We start from the raw sequence: 25629 nt of genomic DNA, 5'->3' as shown, positions 1-25629 counted from the left end.
GTTAACCATAATCTTTGATACTGACACCACCACCACTACAGCTATTAAAACACTACTGCCATTATCAACTGGGCATTTTTAAACCTATTACTGTTTCTCTTTACTCCTGCCTTCAGACTTTTTATACTGTCCAGACTATCACATGCAAGAGACATGAATTCATTATCTTTTGGGCTATGATGGAATTTACAAGAGATTAAACCACCAGTACTTAAGAGATGGCTATTTTATTAGTAGCTATTCCAATCATTAGACACTTTTTATTTCGATTTAGAGATGAGCTCTTACAAAGATAAACCCAATAATTCGATCAAATGTACACAGCCTTCATCCTGCAGAGCTTCTAGAAATTCAAGGAAACAAAAGGCTTAAAAATAAGCCTGCAAACTGAAAAACTGCCTTCAGCTCCGTGCCACTGCACTAATCAAAGATAATGTGAGTCCCCCAGTTGTATAAATGGAAAACAGAAACTTTTCTCTTAGCAAATCCTTCCAGATAGATGCCTGATTGCAGCCCTTTGAAGTTGACGCAGTTGAAATCAAATTTTTTGCATGAATTATGCACTACAGCAGAACAGAAGCAAGACCACTCATAATATGCCTCATTGTGTGAGAAAGCTGAAGGCACAACTTGTACTGTGCATTTTCTGGGAAGCCAACATTCCTGAACTAGGTGAGAGGCACATGGTGAGAGGTTACTTTAGCTTCTATGGCTACACAACCCACAAGAGCTAATGGCTTCAACAACTGCACAGACTCACTCACTTGTCTTTTAGTGGCTTTGTTCCACTAACTTCCAAGTCCATTGATCTAGTCCACCATAACTGATTTTAATCCAGTTAGTAAATGGGAAATTAGCATGCATTTAAATTCATTTCAATTAAATCAAGATAAACCCAAGAAAAGCTATTTTAGTTTCTAAGGTCCACTAACCATCATCATTCAAGATTCGTCCAAGTCCAAATTTAAAACCTCATTTAATTTTTTCCCTAAAAGACTATGATTCAAGTTTAAATGCCATAATTTATTTCAGCACTTGTGCTCTAACTACAAATTCTACAAATCAAAATTGTTCATATTTACTGGATTTATAAGGGTTCCATAACAGAACTGTTGAAAGTCTTTGAAAAATGTTTTTAAAGAATTTCCTCTGAAGTTATTCAAAAATTCAACCTAAGCTTAAATTGCTGTTTTCTAAAGGGAAATAACTTCTAAACCAAAACTACTCCTAAATCAAATGTATTCATGCTGGTACTATTTCAAATTCATCAAGACACAAGAGGATAGTAGATGTTCATATTTACATAGGAATGATTTCTTAGCTCAATAAGTAAATCCACATTTGGGAGAAACAACTGGTCTTTCAGCTAAGCCATGATTTCAATGTTATTCCTACTTACGTAACAGATTAAGCATTTATTTCTCAATACTAAAGTCAAAAGAAACATTGGGCATTGAAGAGCTTTATGATATTCTAAAGGCCAGCTTCAGATCTGGAGCTAATGAAGACGGGTCAGGAATTATCCAGGAATTACTTTATTCACTCTATTCAGTGTTTACACCTAGAAGCCCCAATCAGCTGCAAATGATCCGACTTGACCAGGAAATCAAAAACTTTCTGAGCACAGGCAAAAAAAGTTGCTCAGTTGCAAAGTCAGCTTGCGGCTGATGACCTGTAACTGTCCGTTTTTTTTTGAGACGGAGTCTCCCTCTGTTGCCCAGGCTGGAGTGCAGTGGCACAGTCTCAGCTCACTGCAAGCTCCGCCTCCAGGTTCACATCATTCTCCTGCCTCAGCCTCCAGAGTAGGTGGGACTACAGGTGCCCGCCACCACGCCTGGCAAATTTTTTGTATTTTTAGTTGAGACGGGGTTTCACCATGTTAGCCAGGATGGTCTCGATCTCCTGACCTCGTGATCCGCCCACCTCAGCCTCCCAAAGTGTTGAGATTACAGGCGTGAGCCACTGCGCCCGGCCAGCCTGGCCAACTGTCCCTCTTTCAAACCACAAGCTCCTCAAGGATCCTCTGCAGATGCCTCTCTGCGAGTCAAGCCCAGGTTGGTGCCCAGCAACTTTCAGAGTGATGTTTCATTTCCTGCATGCTTTCTCTACATAGCACCAGTAAGCCTGGACTTCTAGCCCATGATAGAAGCGTGCCCCTAATTCCCGGCTATCTTTCTAACATGGACTCCACATGCTATTCAAGACTTCTATCCACAATTTATGTCCTCAACAGACTCTGGCTTGTCTGAGGGTTCCAACATTTCCCTTTTATTCTGACTTAGATATATGTCTACTCTATTTCACATAACTTTCCCCAGTTCTAGGTTTTCACCCTAAATTTAGTGGCTCAAACCCTAATATCTGGCTTCAAAAAAACTCAGCAGAAGTTCAAAAGCATTTCTATTCCTACAAGCTCATATGTTCTTTTTCCTATACTAGGCTGAGGTCCCAGATGTCAGTTCTCAGACACATTAGTGGCTCTAGATATGCACTTAAAGCAAATATAACCTTAAACGGTAAATAAAGAACCCGGAACTTGGAATTAACATATGCGTTTCTGATGCTAGCTCTGCCACTAAGATCACACCACTGTATGATCTTGGATGAGTCATTAACTCTCTAGGTCTGTTTTTTTCATCTCTAACATTAAGAGGTTTTATAATTTCAAAGTTCTCTTCCAGCTACGAAATTTTATTATTATATTCTGCAAAAGTAATTGTCAGATTAATTCCTAGACATATAAAGACATATAAAGGTTTAACACATTATCTATTGTTATTTACTCTGCCATTTCTCCTCTTCATTTGTGTGGACAATTGAAAGTCAATTACGTATGCTAAGGCAAAGACATTGGGGAAGATTCCCTACACTTTTACTCCACTGGCATATCTAGATGAACAACTTAGTGCCCTGCTGATTAAAGGACTCAAAGACTCATCCATATCCATTTCTCTCACAAGTTTAAAGAAGCAAAACCCACTGACTGCTACCTACTATGGGCCAGGGATCCAGTTAAGCACTTTACTGCCTTAATTCCAATCCTCACTATTTGAAAGGAAAAAATGATCACCATTTCACAGGATCAGAGTGGTTCTTTAGCTTACCCAGCATCACAGCTCTAACAAATGGTGGTGGAAGAATTCAAATGTAAGACCTTTGCTTAGGACAGGCACGCTAGTAAAGATCAGAAAGGGTATTAAGGCCGGGATTCGTGGCTCATGCCTGTAATCTCAGAACTCTGGGAGACCGAGGCGGGCGGATCACCTTAGGTCGGAAGTTCGAGACCAGCCTGACCAACATGGAGAAACCCTGTCTCTACTAAAAATACAAAATTAGCTGGGTGTGGTGGCACATGCCTGTAGTCCCAGCTACTCAGGAGGCTGAGGCAGGAGAATCACTTAAACACAGGAGGAGGAGGTTGCAGTGAGCCGAGATCGCGCCATTGCACTCCAGCCTGGGCAACAAGAGCGAAACTCTGTCTCAAAAAACAAAACAAAATAAAAAAGAAAGGGTATTTAACATCTCAGGCTTGGGCACAAGTGATTGCAACACTCAACCTGCCTGCCATACCATAAGCATGCATTAAACTTTCTATTGCATTTAACAGTACTTACATTGTGCCCTTCCCAAAAGATAGAAAGAAACGGATTCTCCTAGGAATGGCTTCAAATTTGTCATATGTGAAAAAAGAAAATAAAGTCTATAATTTAAACATTATATATACACACACACATGCATATCTACTTGCTATATTTAAAAATCTAGTTAGAAATGAAAATATGTCAATGACCCTATCATTTTGAATAAGAAAACATAAAATGGAATAAATAAAAATACAGATGAAAATAAATGGGAAATACAGAAGTCATTTATTTTAACTCAGAGTTTTAAACTCTGTCTCTAAAAATGAATAGAAATTAGTGCTAACTAGTAAGATAAATTATAAAGTTACAATAATTAAAATTGTCATCATATGGTAGAAATATAGAATATGATCGAGGTAGCACTTCAAATCAGAGAAAAAAATATGGATTATTTAATAAATGATGTTGGGACTATTTGCCAGCCAACTGGGGGAAGAAAACAAAATCTGGAGTTCCCATTTCTGACACCAAAATTAACGAAGTTCTCATCTCTCACACCAAAATTAATTCAAGATGGCTCAAAAATGTAACAAAAAACATAATGAAATATTCAGAGAGAATTTTTGTTAAACATAATAAATAAAGTAAATGTTTTTATCTCCAAGACCTCTTGAGACCTAAGTCACTAAAGATTAAATTAAACAGGGTAAAATTCTAAAAGGACTAATGATGATGATAACAAATAAGAGATGTCACTCAAGACAGAAGGGCCAGGGTAACTGATTAAGCCAAGTGGAGATAGCTGAAGCCTAACCAGCTCCAGTGATAAAAGTCTCCAGGGATGGAAATCAAAGAAAGACGTCTTACACTTTCACATGCACGAGAACCACCTGGTGATGCCCAGATTCCAAGTCAACAGATCTGGGATGGAGCCTGAAGTGCTGCATTTCTAACAAGCTCCCTGGTGATGGGGCAGAGGCTGATGGTCTATGGTTCACACTTTGAGTAGAGAGGCTTTAGACTAGAGAATGCCAGAAATGTTTGACAACTGTAGGCACCAGATACCTCTGGAGGTCAGGGTGTAAAGTTCAGCTGGAACAGGATACTGGTCCAAAGTCTGTACAAGGAACATGAACACCTCCAGACTGGGTCCCCAAAACCAGGTGACTGCTCTCCCCAGCCCCAGCAGAGAGGGGTGGTTTACTCCTGGGAAGGTTGAATCACAGAGGACCTGGCTTTTGGGACACTGAGTACAGTGACCAAAACAGGACTAAGATAAATCTTCATCTCACTGCTCAGCTCTCAGAACAGTGGCGGCAGGCTTATAACCATCAAGCAGGCTAGAGAAAAGCTGTTCTCTGGGGAAACTGACTAGTTCAAGAGAAAGTACTCTAAGGAAAAAACAAAACAAAGCAAACAAACAAAAAAAAACCCTGAATGATCAGACTACATAAAACTTGAAATCTTCAGCCAAGGAAAAATATCATGCCGTCAAAAGACAAAGCACATAAGCAAATACATGAAAAAGAGCATATTTCTTTCTTTTTGCATAGAAAGCCTTTATAAAACAATAAACACTCCCAAAAAAGACAAAAACATTAATTCGTGGAAAACTAAATACAAGTGGCTTTAAAACATATAAAAATGTGCTTAACTTCACTTTTAAAAAGCGCAAGTTAAAATAATACCATTTTTCACACAGTCAATTGGCAAGCGTTTGCAAGTTCAATCATACTGTTAGAAACTTTCCTTCAGTGAGCAGAAATATATAAACAAGTACAATCCCCTAAGGGGACAATTCTCCAATATCTATCAAAATTCAAACAGACCCAGCCACTTCACACTAATAGAAATTTAAGGTAATTCACATGGAAAGAAAGATAGACATACAAAAGTTGCCACTGTGACATTGCTTTTAATAGCATATGATTGGAAATGATCTCAAGAAGCACTGATAGGGGAGTGGTTAAATTATGATAAATATATGCATTTTATATGCTATATAAAATGTTAAAAATTCTACACAACCATTTACTAGAAAAAAGTTGACTTTTCCATATTTCCATAAAAAGATGTTCAAGATATAGTAAGTGAAAAACAAAGTGCAAATGAGTTTATATAGTTGTGTTAAATAAAATGTAGAGATACATTACTATGGACTGAATGTTTATGTCCCCCCAAACTTGTATGTTGAGGCCTACAACCCCAGTGTGATGGAACTAGGGTGTAGGGCCTTGAGAAGCAATTACAAGGGTGGAACCACCATGAATGGAATTAGTGCCCTATGAGACTCTCTCTCTCTCTCTCTCTCTCTCTGTCTCTCCCTCATTCCTTTCCTCCCTCACTCTACCATGTGAGTATACAGAAAAAAGACAAAGAGCCTCTGCAAACCAGGAAGAGGTGCCTCACCAGACACTGCATCTGCTGGTGCCTTGATCTTAGGCTTGTCTCCAGAACCATGAAAAATAAATTTCTGTTGTTTACGCCACCAGTCTATGGTATTTTGTCACAGCAACCTGTGATGGTTAATTTTGGGTGTCAACTTCACTGGATTAAGGCATACCTAGAGAACTGGTAAAGCATTATTTTGGGGTATGTATATTCCAGAAGAGATTAGCATGTGACTCTGAGCAAATTAAATGGGGAAGATCTGCCCTCAATATGGGCAGACACTATCCAATTGCCTGGGGTCTTGGATAGAAAAAAAACAGAGGAAAAGGATTTCCTGTCTCTCCTGGAGCTAGGACACACTCTTCTCCTCCCGCCTCTGGACATCAGGACCCCAGGCTCTCCAGCCTTGGGACTCCAGGACTTACAAAAGCAGTCCCCACTACGTTCTCAGGCCTTTTCACTTAGACTGAGCCAAGGTACTGATGCTGCAGGGACTCCAGCTTACAGACAGCCTATTGCAGGACGTCTCAGCCACCAAGATCATGTGAGCCAATTCCTCTAATAAATCTCCTATCTAATCTATCTAACATATTTATCTATCATCTATCTATCCATCCATCCTATTGGTTTTCTCTGGAGAACCCTAAGACACAACCCTAAGACATATATACTTGAACATGCATAGAAAATATTCCAGAAGGCAGTTGCAAATGGTTGTCTCTGAGGAGACAGTTTTATCTTTCATGGTATACCCTATTTTATTGTTTGACACTTTTTTACAATATGCATGCATTGAGTTTTTTTTCTTTATTAGCTTCTTTCTCAAAGAATTAGACAGAGCAAGGTGATAAAAGGGTGATTAAAAAAAAAAAGAAGATGCCAGAGAGAAGCATAATTAATGCACTGGCTGGAAGCTGCCATTCCTTGTTCTGTCCAAAAACTGGTTTGAGGAGATAGGCTAACCTCTTTTGCAACTCTTTCTCTGTACCTCAGAAACAGAAACAATAGTAAAAATACACAAGCTTATTTTAGTTTGTAATGTTGAACCCTTCATCTATTGTGATCATTTATTTCATAAACATATGTCATATATTTGAACCTTTTCCAACTTAGTGCCTTAGGCTTACCTAGCTAACAAAAATAGTGAGCCCGGACTTGCATGTGAGAGGGTAGTTGTATTCGACATTAACAAATGTCTGATTCTAAGCCTTGAAGCCACCATGTTGCAAGACCAAACACGACCCACAGAACACAAACACTACCACACTGGGGCAGGAGCCAATAATCTTGAGAAAGTTTGCCCGCTCTAACTAAGCCTAACAGCCTGACCTATGAGCCAATGTGCTTTATATCAATTTTCTAAAACCAAGAAATATTATTAAGAAACTAGCTACTTCTAGTAAACTTAACGGTTTCCCAATTCAAACCCTTGGATACAACTTCCATAAAATACCAATAAAAATATTATATATAATCACTCCTTTTTCACTAAACTATTACTGCTAGCCTTATTGTTTATACATCCATTAAATTTAATCATTGATTCTACATTTATGGTCTTCCTATACCCTGTCATTTCACGAAATCCATACGCAGTAAGTTCTCTACCACTTTGAAGCTGTACATTTTTATGAGAAAAAATAAATCCCACGATATAAAATTGCTTTTCAAAAAGTTACTTTTAAAAAGCCATCCTAGAATGTCTTTATTCTTAGAGACAGTCTAGGATGGCTTTTTAAAGATCCGTGCTCAACTACTCACTGGTGATGCGTCATAATAGCTGTGATTTACTTTGCATGCTACAGAAAAAATATGATAAAATGTTAATAATCATTGAATTCTGGTGGCAAGAATATGAGGGTTCGTGGCACTTTTTTTTAGCTTTTCTCTATATTTGAACATTTTCATAAAAGTCAAAAAATGTTAATACATGCCATTCTATTGGTATAAAAAAATAACTTTTCCCAAGTAGACAAGCACGATGAGATAATATGATGACTAAAAGGTAGGGTGGGACAGGCAATCAACTGTACTGAAGAACAACCTAGTTCTAGATTTAAAGTCTTTTTGGGTTCTCAATTCATAGTTGTTGTTGAATCTTGGTTACTTGTTGCTTGTTTACATGCTGAATGAAAATGTTTCTACCATCAGAATAGCTTAATCATAAGGTAATTCTTCTGATAATAAATTATTAGGAAGCCCCATACAAGGACAGATATTCTTCATTAGTGATTTCTTATTCAAGGTAACTTATGGTTGACTTTTATTTGTTGTAAAGGAATATAACACAACACTCACCATTCCTGTTAGCTAAGTAACCCTAAGGCAATGAGTTGGGAAGGGTGAAATATGTTTGTTAAATAAATGTTTGCGATAGATGTCGCAAAGTTCAAAGTATAAACTTGAATTTCTCGCTGTATTTTATGATTATCATTCCCATTTCTTTAAAGAAAGACTGGCAAAATGTCTTGTTATGGTATTATTAAATTTCCTTCCTAACCAGCATCCCAACCTTCTGTTCTTTGGAAAAGTCACCATGTTAAAATAGTTGTTTTCTTTATAGATTAAGTTTACCAAAATTACATTCTATTTGCTGCAGGATAAGTCATGGTTGGGAGGACACGAGGAATGGGTTTCCTCATACTGCGTTGGTAGGGATGTCAATTGGTATAATTTTTCTTGAAAGGTTTTCAATGCATTTATCAAAATTTTAACTCTGCACATTCTCTGATCCAGCAATTCTACTTCTTTATGTCAGTTTAGGGAAAAATACCTAAATACAAAGATGTCTGTATAGGAATGAAGTTACTGCATTGTTTCCTATAGCATTTATGGAAAAGCCGTTAAATCAACTAGGAAACACCCACATAATGGGATGCTGTGCCACCACATTAAAAAGAAAATGGCTCTACATTCACCAACATTGGAAAATCCCCAAGACATGGCCTTACGTGGAAAAAAGACAAATAAGTTTCAGAGCAAGACTCAGAATATACCATTCATATTTTCTTTTGTTTTTTGAGAGACATGATCTCGCTGTGTTGATCAAGCTGGAGTACAGATTCACAGGTGCAATCATAGCTCACTGCAGCTTTCAACTCCTGGCCTCAAACAGTCCTCCTGCCTCAGCCTCTTGAGTAGCTGGGACTACAGGTGCATGCCACCACACCTGGCATCATTCATGTTTTAAACAAACTTTATCTTTCCATATACATACATATGTAGGCAAATCATTGAAAAAGGTCCAAAAGGACATGTATATCAACTACTAATACTGGACACATCAGGGAAGAAAGTGAGATAGAAGAAACAGTGAAAATGGAGAACTGGCTGTGTGTTTTTTTCATTTTTTTATTTTTTTCGTGTATTGGGAGTTTCAATGAGACTATAGACATATCATTAGTAATTTTTAAAATAACTGTTAAATCAAGAGGTATCATATTCTAAATATTTCAAACACAATTTTGTAGCATTAATCATGTTAGATATTGAAACATTTTTTAATCCACAAATTAAAATTAATGCCCTAGAAACTAACAAACGGTTACTGCTGACACAATAATGCACTAAGATTTATTATATATTGTCTCATTACATTTGTAAGAAAACTGAAAAGAATTCAGAATTTCCATTTAAAACTAGCCTGAAAAAACAATCATCTTAAACATGAATAATTTGGAAGAATGTTGTTGTGCCCTTTTTGTAGAGATACTAGGACTTAGTAAAGTGATTATAAAACTGAAAAAAATGCAAACAGAGATAGCAGCACAATAAAAGGGTAAATTTTTTTAAGATTACAGAAACATTAAGAACAAAAGAAAAAACTTAAACAAACATGAGTGAAAAGATACATGGTAGGCAGGTGTGAAAAAAATTAATAAAACCACATGGAAAAAACTAATAATATTAAAATGATTATAGACAAGATGATAGACATGAAAGGCAGACAAAGGAAATCTAACATATGTATAACTGATATTCCTGAAGAAGAGAAGGATAAAAGGAACAAAAGACAGATCCAAAGACACAACAAAAAGCTTAAATAAGAAAAATTGAGATGAAAAGATACATGTTTTTAAGGTGAGCATAATGTTTCAAATGCAAGCACTGCAAGTTTTAAAGACATTATTTGCAAAACAAAGTATTCCAATGTCACAAACCAATACTTTGTGTTCAAAATATCTGGTTTTTTCAAATCCAAAGTATCGGATACCTTTGTTTCCATTGTCTCAAATGACAAATTGAGTGAGACCATCTATATTCAAGGAACAAGATCCAGTTTGTCAACAAACTTATACACCTATCCTATTTAACATCCTTAATTTATCTTTTAAAAAGAAAAAGATGTAAAGATACTGTATTTTTGTCTCTTTACTAGCGCCTATCCTTATAAAACAGGACATTAATCAAATAAGGTGGAAAAGAAAATGGATGTTCTGACGATGGCCTTTCTCTTACTTTCTCACATTCTGACATCCTCTTCCCATTCCTTTTTCAGTAATTTCTTTATTAAATTCGATGGCCAAATACCAATCAGATTTTGTACATAAACACACACACACATATCTAAGCATGAGCACAGACTTAACACAAAGAGAGGAAAGAAGGTTCTATTGGTAATGACAAGTACCAGAGCTTCTGTCGTCCTCTATAAGGAACCTACTATTCCTTAAGTGGAATAGTGAGTTTTGCTGCATAAATTAGGCCTTTCCTCTTCATACTGCAAACGGTTTTTAAAGCTTCTGGGGTACTAGTAATGTTCTGATCCTTGATCTCGGTTCTGATTAATGAACACATGGTGTATTCACTTTGCTGTGATAATTCAATGAGCTGTACAAGAAGGTATACTTTTATGCGTGTTTCAGTATGAATGCTATACAGGGAGAATAAAAAGTCTGCTTTAGAAAAAAACATAGCACTTTTCTAACAATGCCATATGAACATTTGCTAAGCAAGTGATTACACATTTGAGTGCTGGGGTTTAGAGCTAATACCCACTAGGGTATAATGGTGACTGAATCAGCGTTTCTCCAAGATGGAATTTTAAGCCCAACTCAGGAATCTATGCTCCCTTTCACTGTGCACACATGGGTCAATCAGCGTCTGCACTCACACTCTCATCTACATCTCTCCCTCTCTCCACAGATTCGAACTGGGCCTCAGAAACAAAAAGACTATGTTCGACTTTACCTGCAAAGATAAGTGTAACCTCTTCTCAACACCCAAAATATATAATAATATACTATTTACTTACTTTGGCAGTTCTCATTCAGAGCAGCAGCCGGACTCTTAGATTGGCTTTTAAAGTAAGGCGGAAGTTTCTAGCAGCTAAGCGCATTCAATTTAGAAAAGCTTTAGACAATCTGAAAGGAAAGAAATTCCTTATATTTGACCCCTGAATAAAGAATTAGTTATTGGCTGGAAAGTGGAATGGCGATTGATGGAGAGAGCGGCTACCCAGGTCTGGTTCTGCTTTAAATGCAGTATTTTTGTCTCATCTTTAACTCTGAAAAAGGGGGAAACAGCTTACCAAAAATAAACAGTTGTTTTAAATTGTGGAACCACAATAACTCAAATTTATTTCCTTTTTAGAAATCAGAAAAACAGCCTAAAACCATGACGTTATCTTTGAGAACAGAAAGAACATTTATTTTATGCTATTACATAGTTTTTAAATGCCAAAAAACTAAAAAGTAGTATGTAATAAATAACATTAAAAGTGTAGCAAAAGTTGAGGTGAAAGCTCTTATTATATATGCAAGTGGATTTGCCCCAAATTCATTATCACCCTGGGAAATGTGAGAACAACAGACCATCTGGTAACCAGGGCTCAGGGCCAAAAGGTAAAAGGGATCCCCTTCGCAATGAGGAGATTCCTTTTACCCAGGACATTTTTAAGACAGAGTAGATTCTGGCAAAGAGGGGAAGGTAAGAAGATGTGAAAGCACTAGGCAAATAGGATTCAGCAGTCAAATAAGCGGTAAGCCATGGTCCTAAATTGGTTTACTTGCCTTCTGCCCAATCTTAGATGGCTTGACACTAACCAGGTGTGGACAGCCTGGGGCAGGGACATCACAGGTATTGACACTGGTAAGCCTGTTTGCCTGCTTAGAGACCCACAGCTAACGCCTGCCTCTGAGGGAGGCAGCCTTGGGAGGAGCTGGAATCTCCTAGCACTGTTCTCATTAAACTCTAAGATATAGTTTACTGGCATGTTTATTTCAGGAGCCTCATTCTTTCAAATAAACTATACCTAATGCTAGCAAAAGTAAGCTTCACACATTGTAAAACTCAAAACTATGAACATAAAACACATACACAAAACCACTTGACTGCCTGAACCCTCCTTAGAAATCCTGTCTGGTTAACAACCACCACCTGCATATCTGTTTTTGTTCTCTCCCTAGTCCCTTTGCAATTCTGCAAGCAGCCATTTAAGTGTGGGAGCTTAACAAGCAAGACTTAACACACACTGGGTGAAGGCAGAAGGAAAACAAAAAAGTTTATGGTCTCAGTAACACAGGCATGCTAAGGATGAATTAGCACACCAGGAACTGACCCTGGCTATCTACAGACACAGTTCTGCCCTCAGAAGCTCCAACCCACACTTAATGGGGAGCCTTTTAATCACCTTTTTAAAAAGCCATGAAATGTGGCACAGGGACAGTGGGGGCAGGCAACACCCCTCAGTCACCAAGGAAGCTTCTTCCCACAAACACTCTAAGTCACCCTTAGGGCGAGACAGAGAAGCCATTTCTTATGGTGCAATCATAGTTCACTGCAGCCTGGACCTCCTGAGCTCAAGCGATCCTCCCATCTCAGCCTCTGGGGTAGCTGGGGCTCCAGGTGCATACCACCATGCCCAGCTAATTTTTTTTCTTTTTTTTTTTTTTTTTTTTTTTGGTAGAGTTGGCAGGGTCTCACTAGGTTGCTCAGGTTGGTCTCAAACTCCCAGGCTCAAGCAGTCCTCCCAAAGTGCTGAGATTACAGGCATGAGTTACTGTCCTGACCTCAGGATGGGTTTAATAGGCTGAGCAGTCAGGTAGAGTGACCAGCTGTTTCAATTTTCCCTGAAATGGCATTTCCTGAGACAATGTCAAATCAGGATGAAATGGTTACTCTATAATGGCACTGCCAGGGTTCCAGGTCAGCCAGGCTCTGCCAGGACCTGAGTGAGTGGCAGAGCACAAGTCACTTCATTCATCTCTCTAGGCTGCGTATCTTCATATCCAAAGTGGGAGGTGGAGTAGTATTTTTATCTCTGCCAGTATTTCTCAAAGTGTGGTCTTCTGGTCACCTGTGCCATGAAACAGTGTCTGACAGCGGTATCGCAGTTGTGGGGGTGGGTAGGAACAGTGTACCCTGGTAGGGAGGAGTATTTTATCACTTCTATCAATTCTGTGTTAATAACTGGCTTCACATGGTGCCAATAAAAGACTAACTTTTAACCAATTTTTTAAATTCTCTACAGCTAATACATCACCTTACTGCGTGTACCCAAAGCAGATCACTCCCACCATTCCCCACTTCAGGACACCACTGTTGTCTGACCCACAGTGGACTTGTAGATCTCTGAATCAGTAAGTTTCAATTTCCATTTTCAGTAGAAAGTCTATGACCCTAAATGATGACTGAATTAAAACAGGGGCAATTTTTGGTAATTTGTCGTTATACAGCATTGTGGTTTCATCTTTGCCTTACTTCCTTATTTAATAGACAACCCACCACAAATGTCCCCTTTCACCACCCTAAGATGTCTCTAACAAAGCCTTAAGAAATGAGCAGGTTTGTTAAATTATTTACATGGCTAACTACTTACAAATTATATTTAAACTATGCAGAGCTGGAAAAGTGCCTATAGTTGAAAGCAGGTGCAAATTCCTTCTGAACTAATTTAGTCAGGCTAGGTTCGTCACATTCACACCAATGGAAGTTCCAATTTGGGGGTGCAGGTTTATTTCTCTTAAAGAAAAAAAATACATACATATATTATTTTCAGCTAATTTTGAATGTTTCCATTTTCATAAATGTGATCCCAATGTCACTAGACTGAATTTCTTTTTTCTTAAGGATCAAATTAAGATAATCCACTAGGCTTAAAATTCTGAAAGAAATCAATAAATGTCTGTCTTGAGGCTGTCCTATTTCTGGGAGGCTCTTATTAGGAAAAATGTTTCTGAGCTGTCCAAATATTAATGTACACCCTCAGCAAAGTGCATTACATGAGTGTGAAGTGGACAAAGCCCCATTCTTCACTAAGCTGCTAGGGGTGTTTTCTGCCAGCCACAAGAAGAAGAATCAACATCTTCCTCAGAGGAAAAAAAGAGAGAGAAGGGAAAAGAGAACAGGGAAAGTAAAACTCTGTACACAGACAGCCCTAACTAGGGAAAATGGGGATCTATGCAGGAATGAGGTCTATGGTAAAGGTCTATGATGTAAAGGTAAGGCCAGTGAAGTCCCATTTCTGAAAATAAGAGTTCCGACAAACACTCAGAAAGTGACTGTGTGTGTGAATAAACCTGAAGAACAAGTAACCACTATTTCACTGAGCTAGGCATTGCCCTAAACACAATGCAAATATTATCTCATTTAATCCTCACAGCAACCCTATGAGTTTCACATGAAAACTGAGCTTGCAGAGGTTAAGTAATTTGCCCCTAGACCAGCAGCTAGCAAGTGGCAGGGCCAAAACACAGCCCAGGTCTTAAGGCAATATAAATGCCAAACTTGATGTGTGCCCTTACCAGTGGTCAAATACCCAATCAATTTTCCCTTGAGACTGCGTGCAATAAACAACTATCACTGGGGCTAGACCAGGGGAAGTAGGTGGAGATATCTGCATATCACTGAAAGGCAGCTTCCAGAGAAAACTCCACCCAGAGGGAGACCATCTTTGGGGATGGGGGTCTCTCTCCAAAGGCACAGAAGCCAGAGCAGAGGCCAGGCTCTCGGTGGCACACAGCGGCCCCCCACTTGTTTAACACTCCACCATTAGAAATGGTTTTCCACAGGTCCCCAGTATACAACCCACATCATTAACTGTTGAGAAGAAAAGGCTTAAAAGCATCCTCCTCCCTAAACCGGCACAATGCTGAAAAGATTGGGGTTTCAGGGCCTGTCTAAAACTCTAAATATTTACTCTTCAATAGAACAAGTAAATCCTCCAGGTCCAGCATCAACTATGTAAACAGGCCCTACTGCTTCCACAAGTTGTACCATGACCCCATGTCCTTGGGCCCCCCCACACATATACCCATGTATTTTATTTTAGAAAATCAAATCACAGAACAGTATTTCTCAAGCAGGTACTCAATACTGTACTCTGGTATCAATTATTTTCTACACAACGTGTATTTTTAAGAACCAGGTTTCATTGAATCCCCTTATGTACATTTTTGCAGAGTGCTCAATACTGCAAAGTGGCATATTCTCCATTTTACAAGAGAGGACACAAATTTGAGAGAATATGTTGTCTATTACTGCACAGGTGATAAACAGCACTGTTTGAATTTAAACCTGAATTCTGTAATCTTTCTGATATCCCACCCATTTTCCTTTCAATTCTAGCTAGAAATAAATATACATGTCTATTAATTGCAATAGATATACAAAAGAGCAACATAATTTAAATATACTGTTATCAAGTCTATCCATGCAAAGATGTACACACACCCACTGACATACAAAGCCCTTTTAGTCTCCCATTTTCCATAATGCCCAAATGACTGATTGCTTCATTCTCAGTTTTTCTTCACTCAAGCTATTGTGTGCAAAACTGCCACTGCTTAAACCACCAAGTCACTTTATTCTGCTTTGAAATGGTGAGCTATTAAAACAAGATCTACAGAGCCACTTAGACTAGCTGGCAGCTTTTACTCTGATACTTGCCAAACTGTGTCCCTGGACAAGATTTTAGATGGTTTTCTAACACCCTCCCCCATTCTTAACTCTATGCTGCTCCTCTTCTCTCAAAGACTTCCCTGTGTCTTTAAGAAAGGGTCTGTATCAGTAATAATAAGAAAGGAGGAAGTGACAAAGGAAGAAGAGAGGGAAGGAAGGTGGGGGAGGAATCGAGGAAAAGAAAGAAAGAAAATACAATCTTAATCACAGCTTCAGGAGAGCAACAGTAGCTTTGTAACCTGAAAACCTCAAAGATAAGATGTGACATTTATGTAGACAACGGCGAGTTACAAACAAATGTTATTCTTAGGTCACTGTGTGCAAAAGGTTACCTAGTGAAGGAATGCATCTCTCCTGCAATTAAAAACCATTTGTGTATCTCTAACCTCAGCCTAGTCAAAAACAAGCCCCACAACCGAATTCTAAGTTATAATAGTAAAAGCAAAAGTAGGAATAGAAGGCAGGAGTGGTCCAAGAGAAGCCCACTTTGAAGACCAGTAGAGAGAAAAAGGAAGTTCTCCTTTAAAAGAAGAAAGAAGAAAAACAGCACTGCCCAAAACATTCTTACAGATCAATTACGGAAAACAGTATTTTGTACAATGACCAAATATTAAACTTCAAAAACTACTGTTGAATAATATGTACCTGACTGCTTCTAATCAGATTGTTTTTATAATATGCAGCATTTGAGAAAAATCATCTTTAAATACTCAAGTGTTTGAATCATTTGCTTGTAAAATGCATGGAAAATTAAACTGAAAGCTAGGGAGGAAGATGAAATCTGATCTTCACTCACCCAGAGCTTCCATAGGATATACCTGTGGCCTAGGCTGCTAAGGAGAGTTTTATCTCATTATCTTGGTTTGCTTTAAATGGATTGTGTACTTACCAGGGTGACTTGACTTTAATCCTAGACTCCTCTGAAACTATGCAATGTGCTTTTCTACAGACACTTTGCTCTTCTCTTCTACACATGCAGCCAGTTTACTATTATTAAGTTGTCATATTAACAAATGGACTTGAAATGATATGCTCAGTTCAAGTGCCTTCTAAAAAAAACGGGATACTTAAGAGCTCTCTGGGTTTAAAACCTTCCTTCTATCAACCCTCGCCTCCCACCCACCTATGCCAGACGATTCTGGAAAGAAGAGGCGCTCTCCTAGATTTGAGGGGAATTAAGCAGTTAAAAAAAAAAAAAAAAAGCAGTGCTTGATGAAACTGAGATAAACAGAACTGGGATGTTTGTTCCTAACTAGAAAAATGTCAAGCCAAGAAAATGAAGGCAGTAATTTCTAGTGACCTTTCAAGTCAGCAAATCTTCTATTTTTTTTAATTGTGGTAAAATACACATAGCATAACACTTACCATCATAACCATTTTTAAGTGCACTGTTCTATGTCATTAAGTACATTCACATTGTTGTGCAACCAAGACCACCATGCAGGACTCTTTCCATCTTGCAAAACTGAAACTCTGCACCAACCTCCAGCACCTGGCAGTCATCACTCCACTACCTGTGTCTATGAATCTGACTACTCTAGGTACCTTATATAAGTGGGATCCTACAGTATTCGCCTTTTTGTGACTGTCTTATTTCACTAAGCATGTCTTCAAAGCTCATTCATGCTGTAGCAGAAATTCCTTCCTTTTTAAAGATGAATAATATTCTATTGTATGTTGCTATGGTCTGAATGTTTGTGTCCCCCCAAAATTCACGTTGAAACCTAATAACTAAGTGTGATGGTGTTAGGAGGTGGGGCCTGTGGGAGGTGATTAGGTCACAAGGGTTGAACCCTCATGAATAGGATTAGTGACCTTAGTGAAGTGGCCCCAGAGCCACCTCGCCCCTTCCGTGATGTGAGAATACAGTAAGAAAGTGCCATCTGTGACCCAGAAAGTGGGCCCTAACCAGATAGTAAATCTGTTCACACCTTGATCTTGGACTCTCCAGCCTCCAAAACTGTGAGCAATAAATTTCTCTTGCTTATGAATTATCCAGTCTACAGTATTTTGTTGTACCAGCCCAAACAAGTGGAGACATATGTATATGCCACATTTTGTTTAGCTGTTCACATATCAATAGACACTTGGGTTGCTCCCACCTTTTGGCTATTGTGAATGATGAACATGGGTGTACAAATATATCTTTGAGACCCTGACTCCAAATCTTTTGGGTGTACACCCCTAGAGGTAAAATTGCTGTATCATATGGCAATTCTATTTTTAATTTTTCGAGGAACCTCCATAGCAGTTGCACCATTTTACATTCCCACCAACAGTGCACAACAGATCCAATTTGTCCTCACCCTAGCCAACACGTGTTATTCTGTTTGTTTCTTTGTTTTGATAGCAGCCATCCTAATGCATATCTCATAGTGGTTTTGATTTGTAGTTCCCTAGTGATTAGTCTAATAATAAGTCTTTTTTTGTTTGGTTGGTTTTTTTGACATGGGGTCTCCCTCACCCAGAATTTAGATAATCCACTACAGAAGTAGAGTAGTTTTTTTTTTTTTAATTTAGGCTCTATCCCTCTTTCCCTCATAAAGACCCATTCAATCTCGATGCCTCAGTCTTCCTCCCAGCCCTTTCTCTCTGCCTCACTCTCCATAATAAAGTGTTAATATCAGTTACTTCATCATCCTCTTGAGTGTATTCCTTCCACTATTTAAAATCTGAGAAGCTCCCTTCCTGATGATGGTGACTTAGCATGTGGGGAAGAGTCAGGAGGAAGAAATAAATAAAAGAGTATAAGGCCAGGTGCGGTGGCTTATGCCTCTAATCCCAGCACTTTGGGAGGCCAAGGTGAGCAGGTCACTTGAGATCAAGAGTTCGAAACTAGCCCGGCCAACATGGTGAAACCCCATCTCTATTAAAAATACATAATCCCAGCTACTTGGGGGGCCAAGGCATGAGAATCACTTGAACCTGGGAGTCAGAGGCTGCAGTAGCTGAGATCACACCACTGCACTCCAGCCTGGGGAACAGAGTGAGACCCTTGTCATACACACACACACACACACAAAAAGTATAAATATGTTACCAGAGAAATAGACCACGATAAGACCACTCTCCACATTAAGAAGTAAGAAAAAACCTGAAGGCCACCAATTTCTTACAGAAAAAAGATAAAAACTACATCTCCTCATCCCCATATGAAAATATACCTGAATTCACAGAAAATTAAATACCAATTATTAATATTTGAAATAAGTTTATCATAAGCAATATAAGAACACACATTATAACAGTAACATTTTTTTCAATTCAAAGCAAAAAAATTTTTTGTTTTGAGACAGGATCTTGGTCTGGCGCCCAGATTGGAGTGCAGTGGCGTGATCTCAGCTCACTACAACCTCCACTTCCCAAGCTCGAGTGATCCTCCCACCTCAGCCTCCCAGGTAGCTAGGACTACAGGTGAGCAACACCACACCTAGTTAATTTTTGTGTTTTTTTGTAGAGATGGGGTTTTGCCACGTTGCCGCAGCTGGTCTCAAATTCCTGGGCTCAAGCAATCCAACCTCCTCAGCCTCCCAAAGTGCTGGGATTACAGGCATGAGCCACTGTGCTCAGCCTCCAGATTTTTTCCAATGATAATAATCTATATTCTGATAAGGAAATACGAATGGGTATAATCTTTCTGTACAACAATTTGGCAATTTGTATCCATCAAGAACACTAAAATATTTATCCTTTTGGGCTCAGAAATGCCACCTCTAGGAAACATTCCTTAGGAAATCATCAAGAATTAAAAGACTTATATAAACTGGAAATGGCCTAAATATCCAACAAAAATATGAACACTGGTTAAGTAAATTATGGTATAACCATAGTGTAGAATAGCATATAGTCATTAAAAATATTTTTGAATAAGTTCAATTACATGGAAAGTATTCAGATTATATCATTAAATGGCAAAGGCTAAATATAAAACCATATATATACAGTATGATTTAATGATATTTACTTTAAAATAGGAGACACCAAAATTGTTAGATCAAGAAACCTAGTTCCAAATTCCTACACTGCTATTTTAAGTTATATAAAGTTAAGTGTATTTCCTAAATTCTCAATCCTAAATTTCATCCATAAAATAGGGAAAAATTAGTATCCACCTTACAGGGCCTGACAGAGGATTAAATAAAGTAAACCATGTAAAGTAATAAACTCATTAAGGAATAAATATTAGTTGTTGCTATTGTTTTCAAAATTTTAAAAGTTGTTCATTAAAAATGGCAGTCATTCAAAATAGTCAAACATCAAACAAAATAAATGGTAAGCACCAAGTCATAGCTTCAGATCATGCACCCAATCATCCACAGCATTAGTAACAAGAAACCCCAAAAAGACATTGCAAGAATCACCATGACTGGCTGCAGTGACTCACACATGTAATCCCAGTGCTTTGGGAGGTCGAAATGGGAGGATCACTTGAGGCCAGGAGACTAGCCTGGACAACAAAGCAAGACCCCATCTCTACCAAAAAAAAAAATTAAAAATTAGCCAGGCATGGTGGCACCCACCTGTAGTCCTAGCTACTGGGAGGATGAGGTAGGAGGGTTGTTTGAGCCTCAAGGCTGTAGTGAGCTAAGGTTATGGCACTGCACTCAAGCCTGGACAATGGAGTGAAGCCCTGTCCCAAAAAACAAGTAAATAAATAAAAGAATCATCCTTTTGTGTTCAATCATGCTACAGTATAGATGTCAATAAAGATTATGGTGTCAGGAAAGAGAGACCAAAAAAAACTTATGAAATCATTTTTAAAAGGTGGCCAGGGGGAAGAAACCAAAGAATAAAATCTTAAGAATAAAGATTCTCAAGGCATTGCTAATATGAAAGGATCACTGTGCTATACGAGGCAATCCTGTTTACCTTTAAAAAAAACGAAATGAAAAAATGGTTCCTAAGAAAAATTAAGTGACACAACTAGACATATAATCTGGAACCCCAGTATTCTGACTCAAAAGTGTTTAAGAAATTAATCAAAAGAAGATGAGCAAGGAAAAAAAATAATAAAATTTTGAAAGTCCCGACTATGTAAGAAATAAATAAAAAATCTGGTTTCACCTGGTGATAAGAGGAAGAAATGTAAGTGTATGCAATAACATTTGAAACTTTTAATATACAACATGGGCCTAGGTTCTAGTGTTCACCAACAAGGTTTAATCAAGTTAGTAAAATACAAGAGGGCAGCCTGAGGATGGTGCAGCAATGTCTGACAAAGCCATGGAACTGGTATGCTGATGGAGGAAACTCACCTGAAATCCCATTTTCCCTCTGCTGCCACTTGTCCTTCCCCATCACAGAAGAGCAACCACTTCTGAAACACTTTACAACCAGGAATCCAAGAAAAAACTAGCCCTGTCCATAGAGAATTCAAATATTTTCAACAGAGAAGTCATAAGTGAACTCAGGGTATTAATTTCATAATCCTAGATGACATTACATCATTGTGATAATTTAAAGTTATCTCACCTACCTCCTCCACCATTCTAAGGCACTGCCCCTTAACAGTAATGTTATGCCTTTTACCCATAAATTAACCTATAACAAATAGCCAAACTACTTCACTGTGTAAATTCAAAACTTTTTATTTTACTAGATGAGAAAACGGTACTAAGTTCTGCAAAGAATGCCAACCCTCTGATTTTAGGTTGTTCTCCAACAAAACATCCACTGTCATTCAGAAACTATGAGAAGCTATTTATGTCTGCAGACCACTTTTTTTTTTTTTTTTTTTTTTTTTTTTTGAGACAGGGTCTCACTCTGTTGCCCAGGCTAGAGTGTAGTAGCGCAATCACAGCTCACTGCAGCCTCAGCCTCCCTGGGCCCATGTGATCCTCCCACATAAGCCACTGCACCCGGCCTGAAGCCCACTCTTGCCTCACACACTAGTCTCTGGCAAAGCAGGTATCCATAGTTTTAATGTGAATATTGCCATGTAACTTAACAAGCTAAATAAGGAACACTTATAGGGTTTAACGTCCAGCACTGATTGCATGAGAAAACCATGGTTGTATGCAAGTTGTTCCCAAACAGTCTTTTAAAATATATCAGATCAGTCTCTTCATTACAAGGTACACTATAGGAACACTGAGGAACAAATTCCTTCAGTAATGAACCTCACCTGATACCCCCACTGTTTCCTAGCAGTCATTCACTCACTCCCCTCCTTTCTCCCTAAGTACCAGCAACCAGGAACACGCTCTCACACTCTCTCTCTCTCGCTCTCTCAACTATCCTAGAAGGCCTCACCCAAGGCTAGTGGACAATAAATCTAAAAAAAAAAGCCTGCTGGCCAGACATTCCCTCAGACACAACTGAGACCCTGTCGTTTCTTGAAGGTTTGGGACAGCAGATCATTCTTGGGCTGAGGGAGTGAAGCCAGACTTTGCTGTCAGCCTCCCAAAGGATGACACTCCTCACATAGCCTAGCATTTTGAGAGCCAATCTGGCAGGAATTAGCTTCTCATTCTTACCCAGTCATCACAAGAGGTGCCAGGCCTACTCTGGGTTCTACCTAAAAGAGGTCTAAGGAAACAGAACAATTGCTTTCTCTATAGAATCTTTGTTGGTTATTCTGAAATACTGTAGCTTTTTGGAGCATAAATGATAACAGCCCAAATGATTCTTTTGACTCTAAACACAGCTGAAAAATACAAGAAACAAAACCATTGACTACAATATTTCTGTGGAAAAAAAAAATCTCTTGACCAGGTGCAGGGGCTCACACCTATAATCCCAGCACTTTGGGAGGCCAAGGTGGGCGGGTCACTTGAGCTCAGGAGTTTGAGACAAGCCTGGGAAACATAGGGAGACCCCATCTCTACAAAAAATTACAAAAAATTAGCTAGGCCTGGTAGCATGCACCTGTGGTCCTAGCTACTCATGAGGCTGAGGTGAGAGGACTGCTTGAGCCCAGGAGGTGGAGGTTGCAGTGAGCCATGATCATGCCACTGCACTCCAGCCTGGGTGATGGAGGGAGAACATGTCTCAAAAGAAAAGAAAAGAAAAAAAAAAGACATTCAGCCGCTTCAAAGTTTCATCAGATAATAATTAGTAATCTTCAAGCACAGACGATCCACAGGAATCAAAGAATCAGGAGGGTGAAAACAATAAGTTACAAAGACCATTTGCCTCAACACACAAATGAGAAAATAAACAGAGATAAATTAGGAGGCTGCCCCAGTGTAAGTTTTGACTAGAATTTGAGTGTTCTGATTCCCGATCTATACTTCCTGCATCTCTCCTAAATCCACAGCATTAAAGTTAACATTTGTAACAATAACTCAAAGAATTTTTATTTCTAAAGAGATTCAGCACAATTTCCACATTTATAAATACCACAGCAAAACACATTTTTGAAAAAGTGAAGTTGGAAGAAGCATTTATTATAGTTCCTGAGAATGGCTTACTGAATCTAAACAAGCATTAAATCAAGAAAATTCATCAAATAGATGACAATGCTATATTATTAATAAATAACATTTTGTTCTTTGTGATCAAGTTAACATAATATAATGGTATACAATTTTTATTCTAAGAGAAACAGCCCAGTTGGGGAAAAAAAAAAACCCCACATACTTTACTCTGTCAATCAATTGGTCGCTACAGTGGTCCTGGTCCTTACCCGGAGTTAAGTATGGTATAAAGGCTATGCTAAAAACCACCAAGCTTTGAGATCTTCACAGACTCAGCCAAAAGTCATTGACCTTAGGCTGCCCCATTTTTTACCAACCATGCTGGGCTTCCATATTGCTGTCCATATGCTGTCATAAAGTGACATGTTCTGGCTACCAATGCCTCCACTATCAACACCACAACAGCCGGGATGAAAACAAAAAGAAAGGACTGTTTAACTGGGCAAAGCCCATTTCAGTCAATTCTTTGATGTTTCTCTTCGTAGAGAGAAACACCTAAGACTGAGAAGAAGGCATTCAAATTCACGATTTTAGCCTCAACAAGGACATTACTGACTTCACTTAATGTAAAATAAAGACTTGGATAATCGGGTATTTCTTAGGTATGGTCTCAGCTTTGAAATAAATGACAAAGCATACAAAGAGAAGAATCTTGAGAGAATTATTCCTATTAAAAAAGCATTTCATTCTACAAAGGGATTCACAACAGGCTTTTAAAATCATCGTATACATTATAGAATACTGCAAAAGAAAAGGATGTATATACAATATGCTAGAAGGCCATTGAATGTGAGTTGTAGCAGTGATAATACTGAATGGTTCTGTTTTATTGATTCAGGCCCTTGATGGATGCTACTGAGATGAAGGTCACAGGTTGGATCCCAGAATGTGTCATTTAGGTTTGAGAAGAGGAGAAACATGCAGAACTTCTAACTCTAGATACAACTAAATTGTGGATTTTCAGAGAATTGAGAAGGTCTGAATTGTTAAAGACAGAGCTATCATAGGAAGAAACAAAGTAGACAGTCTTCCAAAAGTCAGTAGCATTCTGTGACATATGTGCCATATTGAATTATTATTCTGAACATTAACCATAAACTTTCACTTTCCATACAGGCCATTAAATCTCTTCTACTTAGATCAATGGCCTGAAGGAAACTGACCAACTCACTTTATATCAATATGAGGACATTTGCTGTGACTGACAATTGAAAGCAGCTCACCCCTCTATGTAAACTGTAAGTCGAGTCATGGGATTATGGAAAAAAAGAAAGAAAATAAAAAATGTTTAGAAAGAGGAAAAATGAACTTCCAGTTTTCAACTATCACATTAGTGTTTATCTTTTTAAAAGCAGAGACAATCTAAGTACAAAGCCATCTCCATTCTAACAACTTAATTTTTTTAAACACAGTGAACAGCCTGGAATCAGCATAGAGAAGGAGGATGTCAGGAAAATTCAGCTTTTTGTGCACAGATCATGCTTTTGTTCTCCAACACGTAAGACTGCACATCTCTTTCAAATGCATTATCTATCTAAAAGTGAGCCCAGCCAGAATTTATCAGACACAATTTATCAGAATTCAGCAATTGTGTGTAGATCCCCTACTATGTGCCAACATAGAGCAAACCTGCTATCCCTGAGTGTGCTTGTTTTTGGAGAGCCTGCAAAACTGTATAGAGTTCATATTTTCTGTAACCAAACATTTGCTCTAGAGGTAACTCTACACCTGCAAACACACCCACTTTTTCACAGCACTGCTGTGACTTTTTTGATCCTTTTTTGTATAGGATCAACGACACATCTGTATGAGATTCCAATACCAATTGATCTCCAATACCAACACCAATAAGGCCAATTTAAACATAGGTGTTAAAGTCTGTTGCTTTGTGCATGTCAATTTCTGCAGGCGAACAGCTGACTTCGTTTTCAAGCAACAATACTGTCCGGTGAAAAATATACCCTCCTGAGACAAAAGATATTTTTTGTCCCCATGAAGCTTTGTTGCCTCGTCCAGCAGCAAATGACTCAAAAGACGCGTTCTGCCACCCTCAACAGTGGTTTTCAGGCAAACAGGAACAGCAAATGAGGTACCAGCAAAAGCTTAAGAAACAAAACCAAGGTGAGTTGAAGGCGGGGAAGAAAGGCGGAGTGGAAGCGAGAAATGCAATCTAAACTCTACTTTGTGATCTAAGAAATTCAGCCTTTACTGATGAATTGGGCAGAGAAAGGGGAGGGTACAAGAAAGGGGAAGACAATATTTTCTGTTACGAAAAAAAAAAAGTGTGCTGCTGTCCTGGTTTTCTTTCAGTAGCACCCAGAGAATGCATGGCAGGC

General features: G+C 38.5%; 1 protein-coding gene across 2 annotated transcripts in view; it reads right to left on the bottom strand.

Annotated features, from left to right (window-relative positions):
• Positions 1-25629, bottom strand: part of CERS6 (ceramide synthase 6) — a 324715-nt gene that overhangs the window by 297607 nt on the left and 1479 nt on the right. The gene's annotated exons all lie outside the window — the stretch shown is intronic.

This window comes from Pan troglodytes, chromosome 13 (genome assembly GCF_028858775.2).
Source record: "Pan troglodytes isolate AG18354 chromosome 13, NHGRI_mPanTro3-v2.0_pri, whole genome shotgun sequence".
NCBI classification, from domain to species: domain Eukaryota; kingdom Metazoa; phylum Chordata; class Mammalia; order Primates; family Hominidae; genus Pan; species Pan troglodytes.
This window is presented reverse-complemented; position numbering and strand designations above follow the sequence as displayed.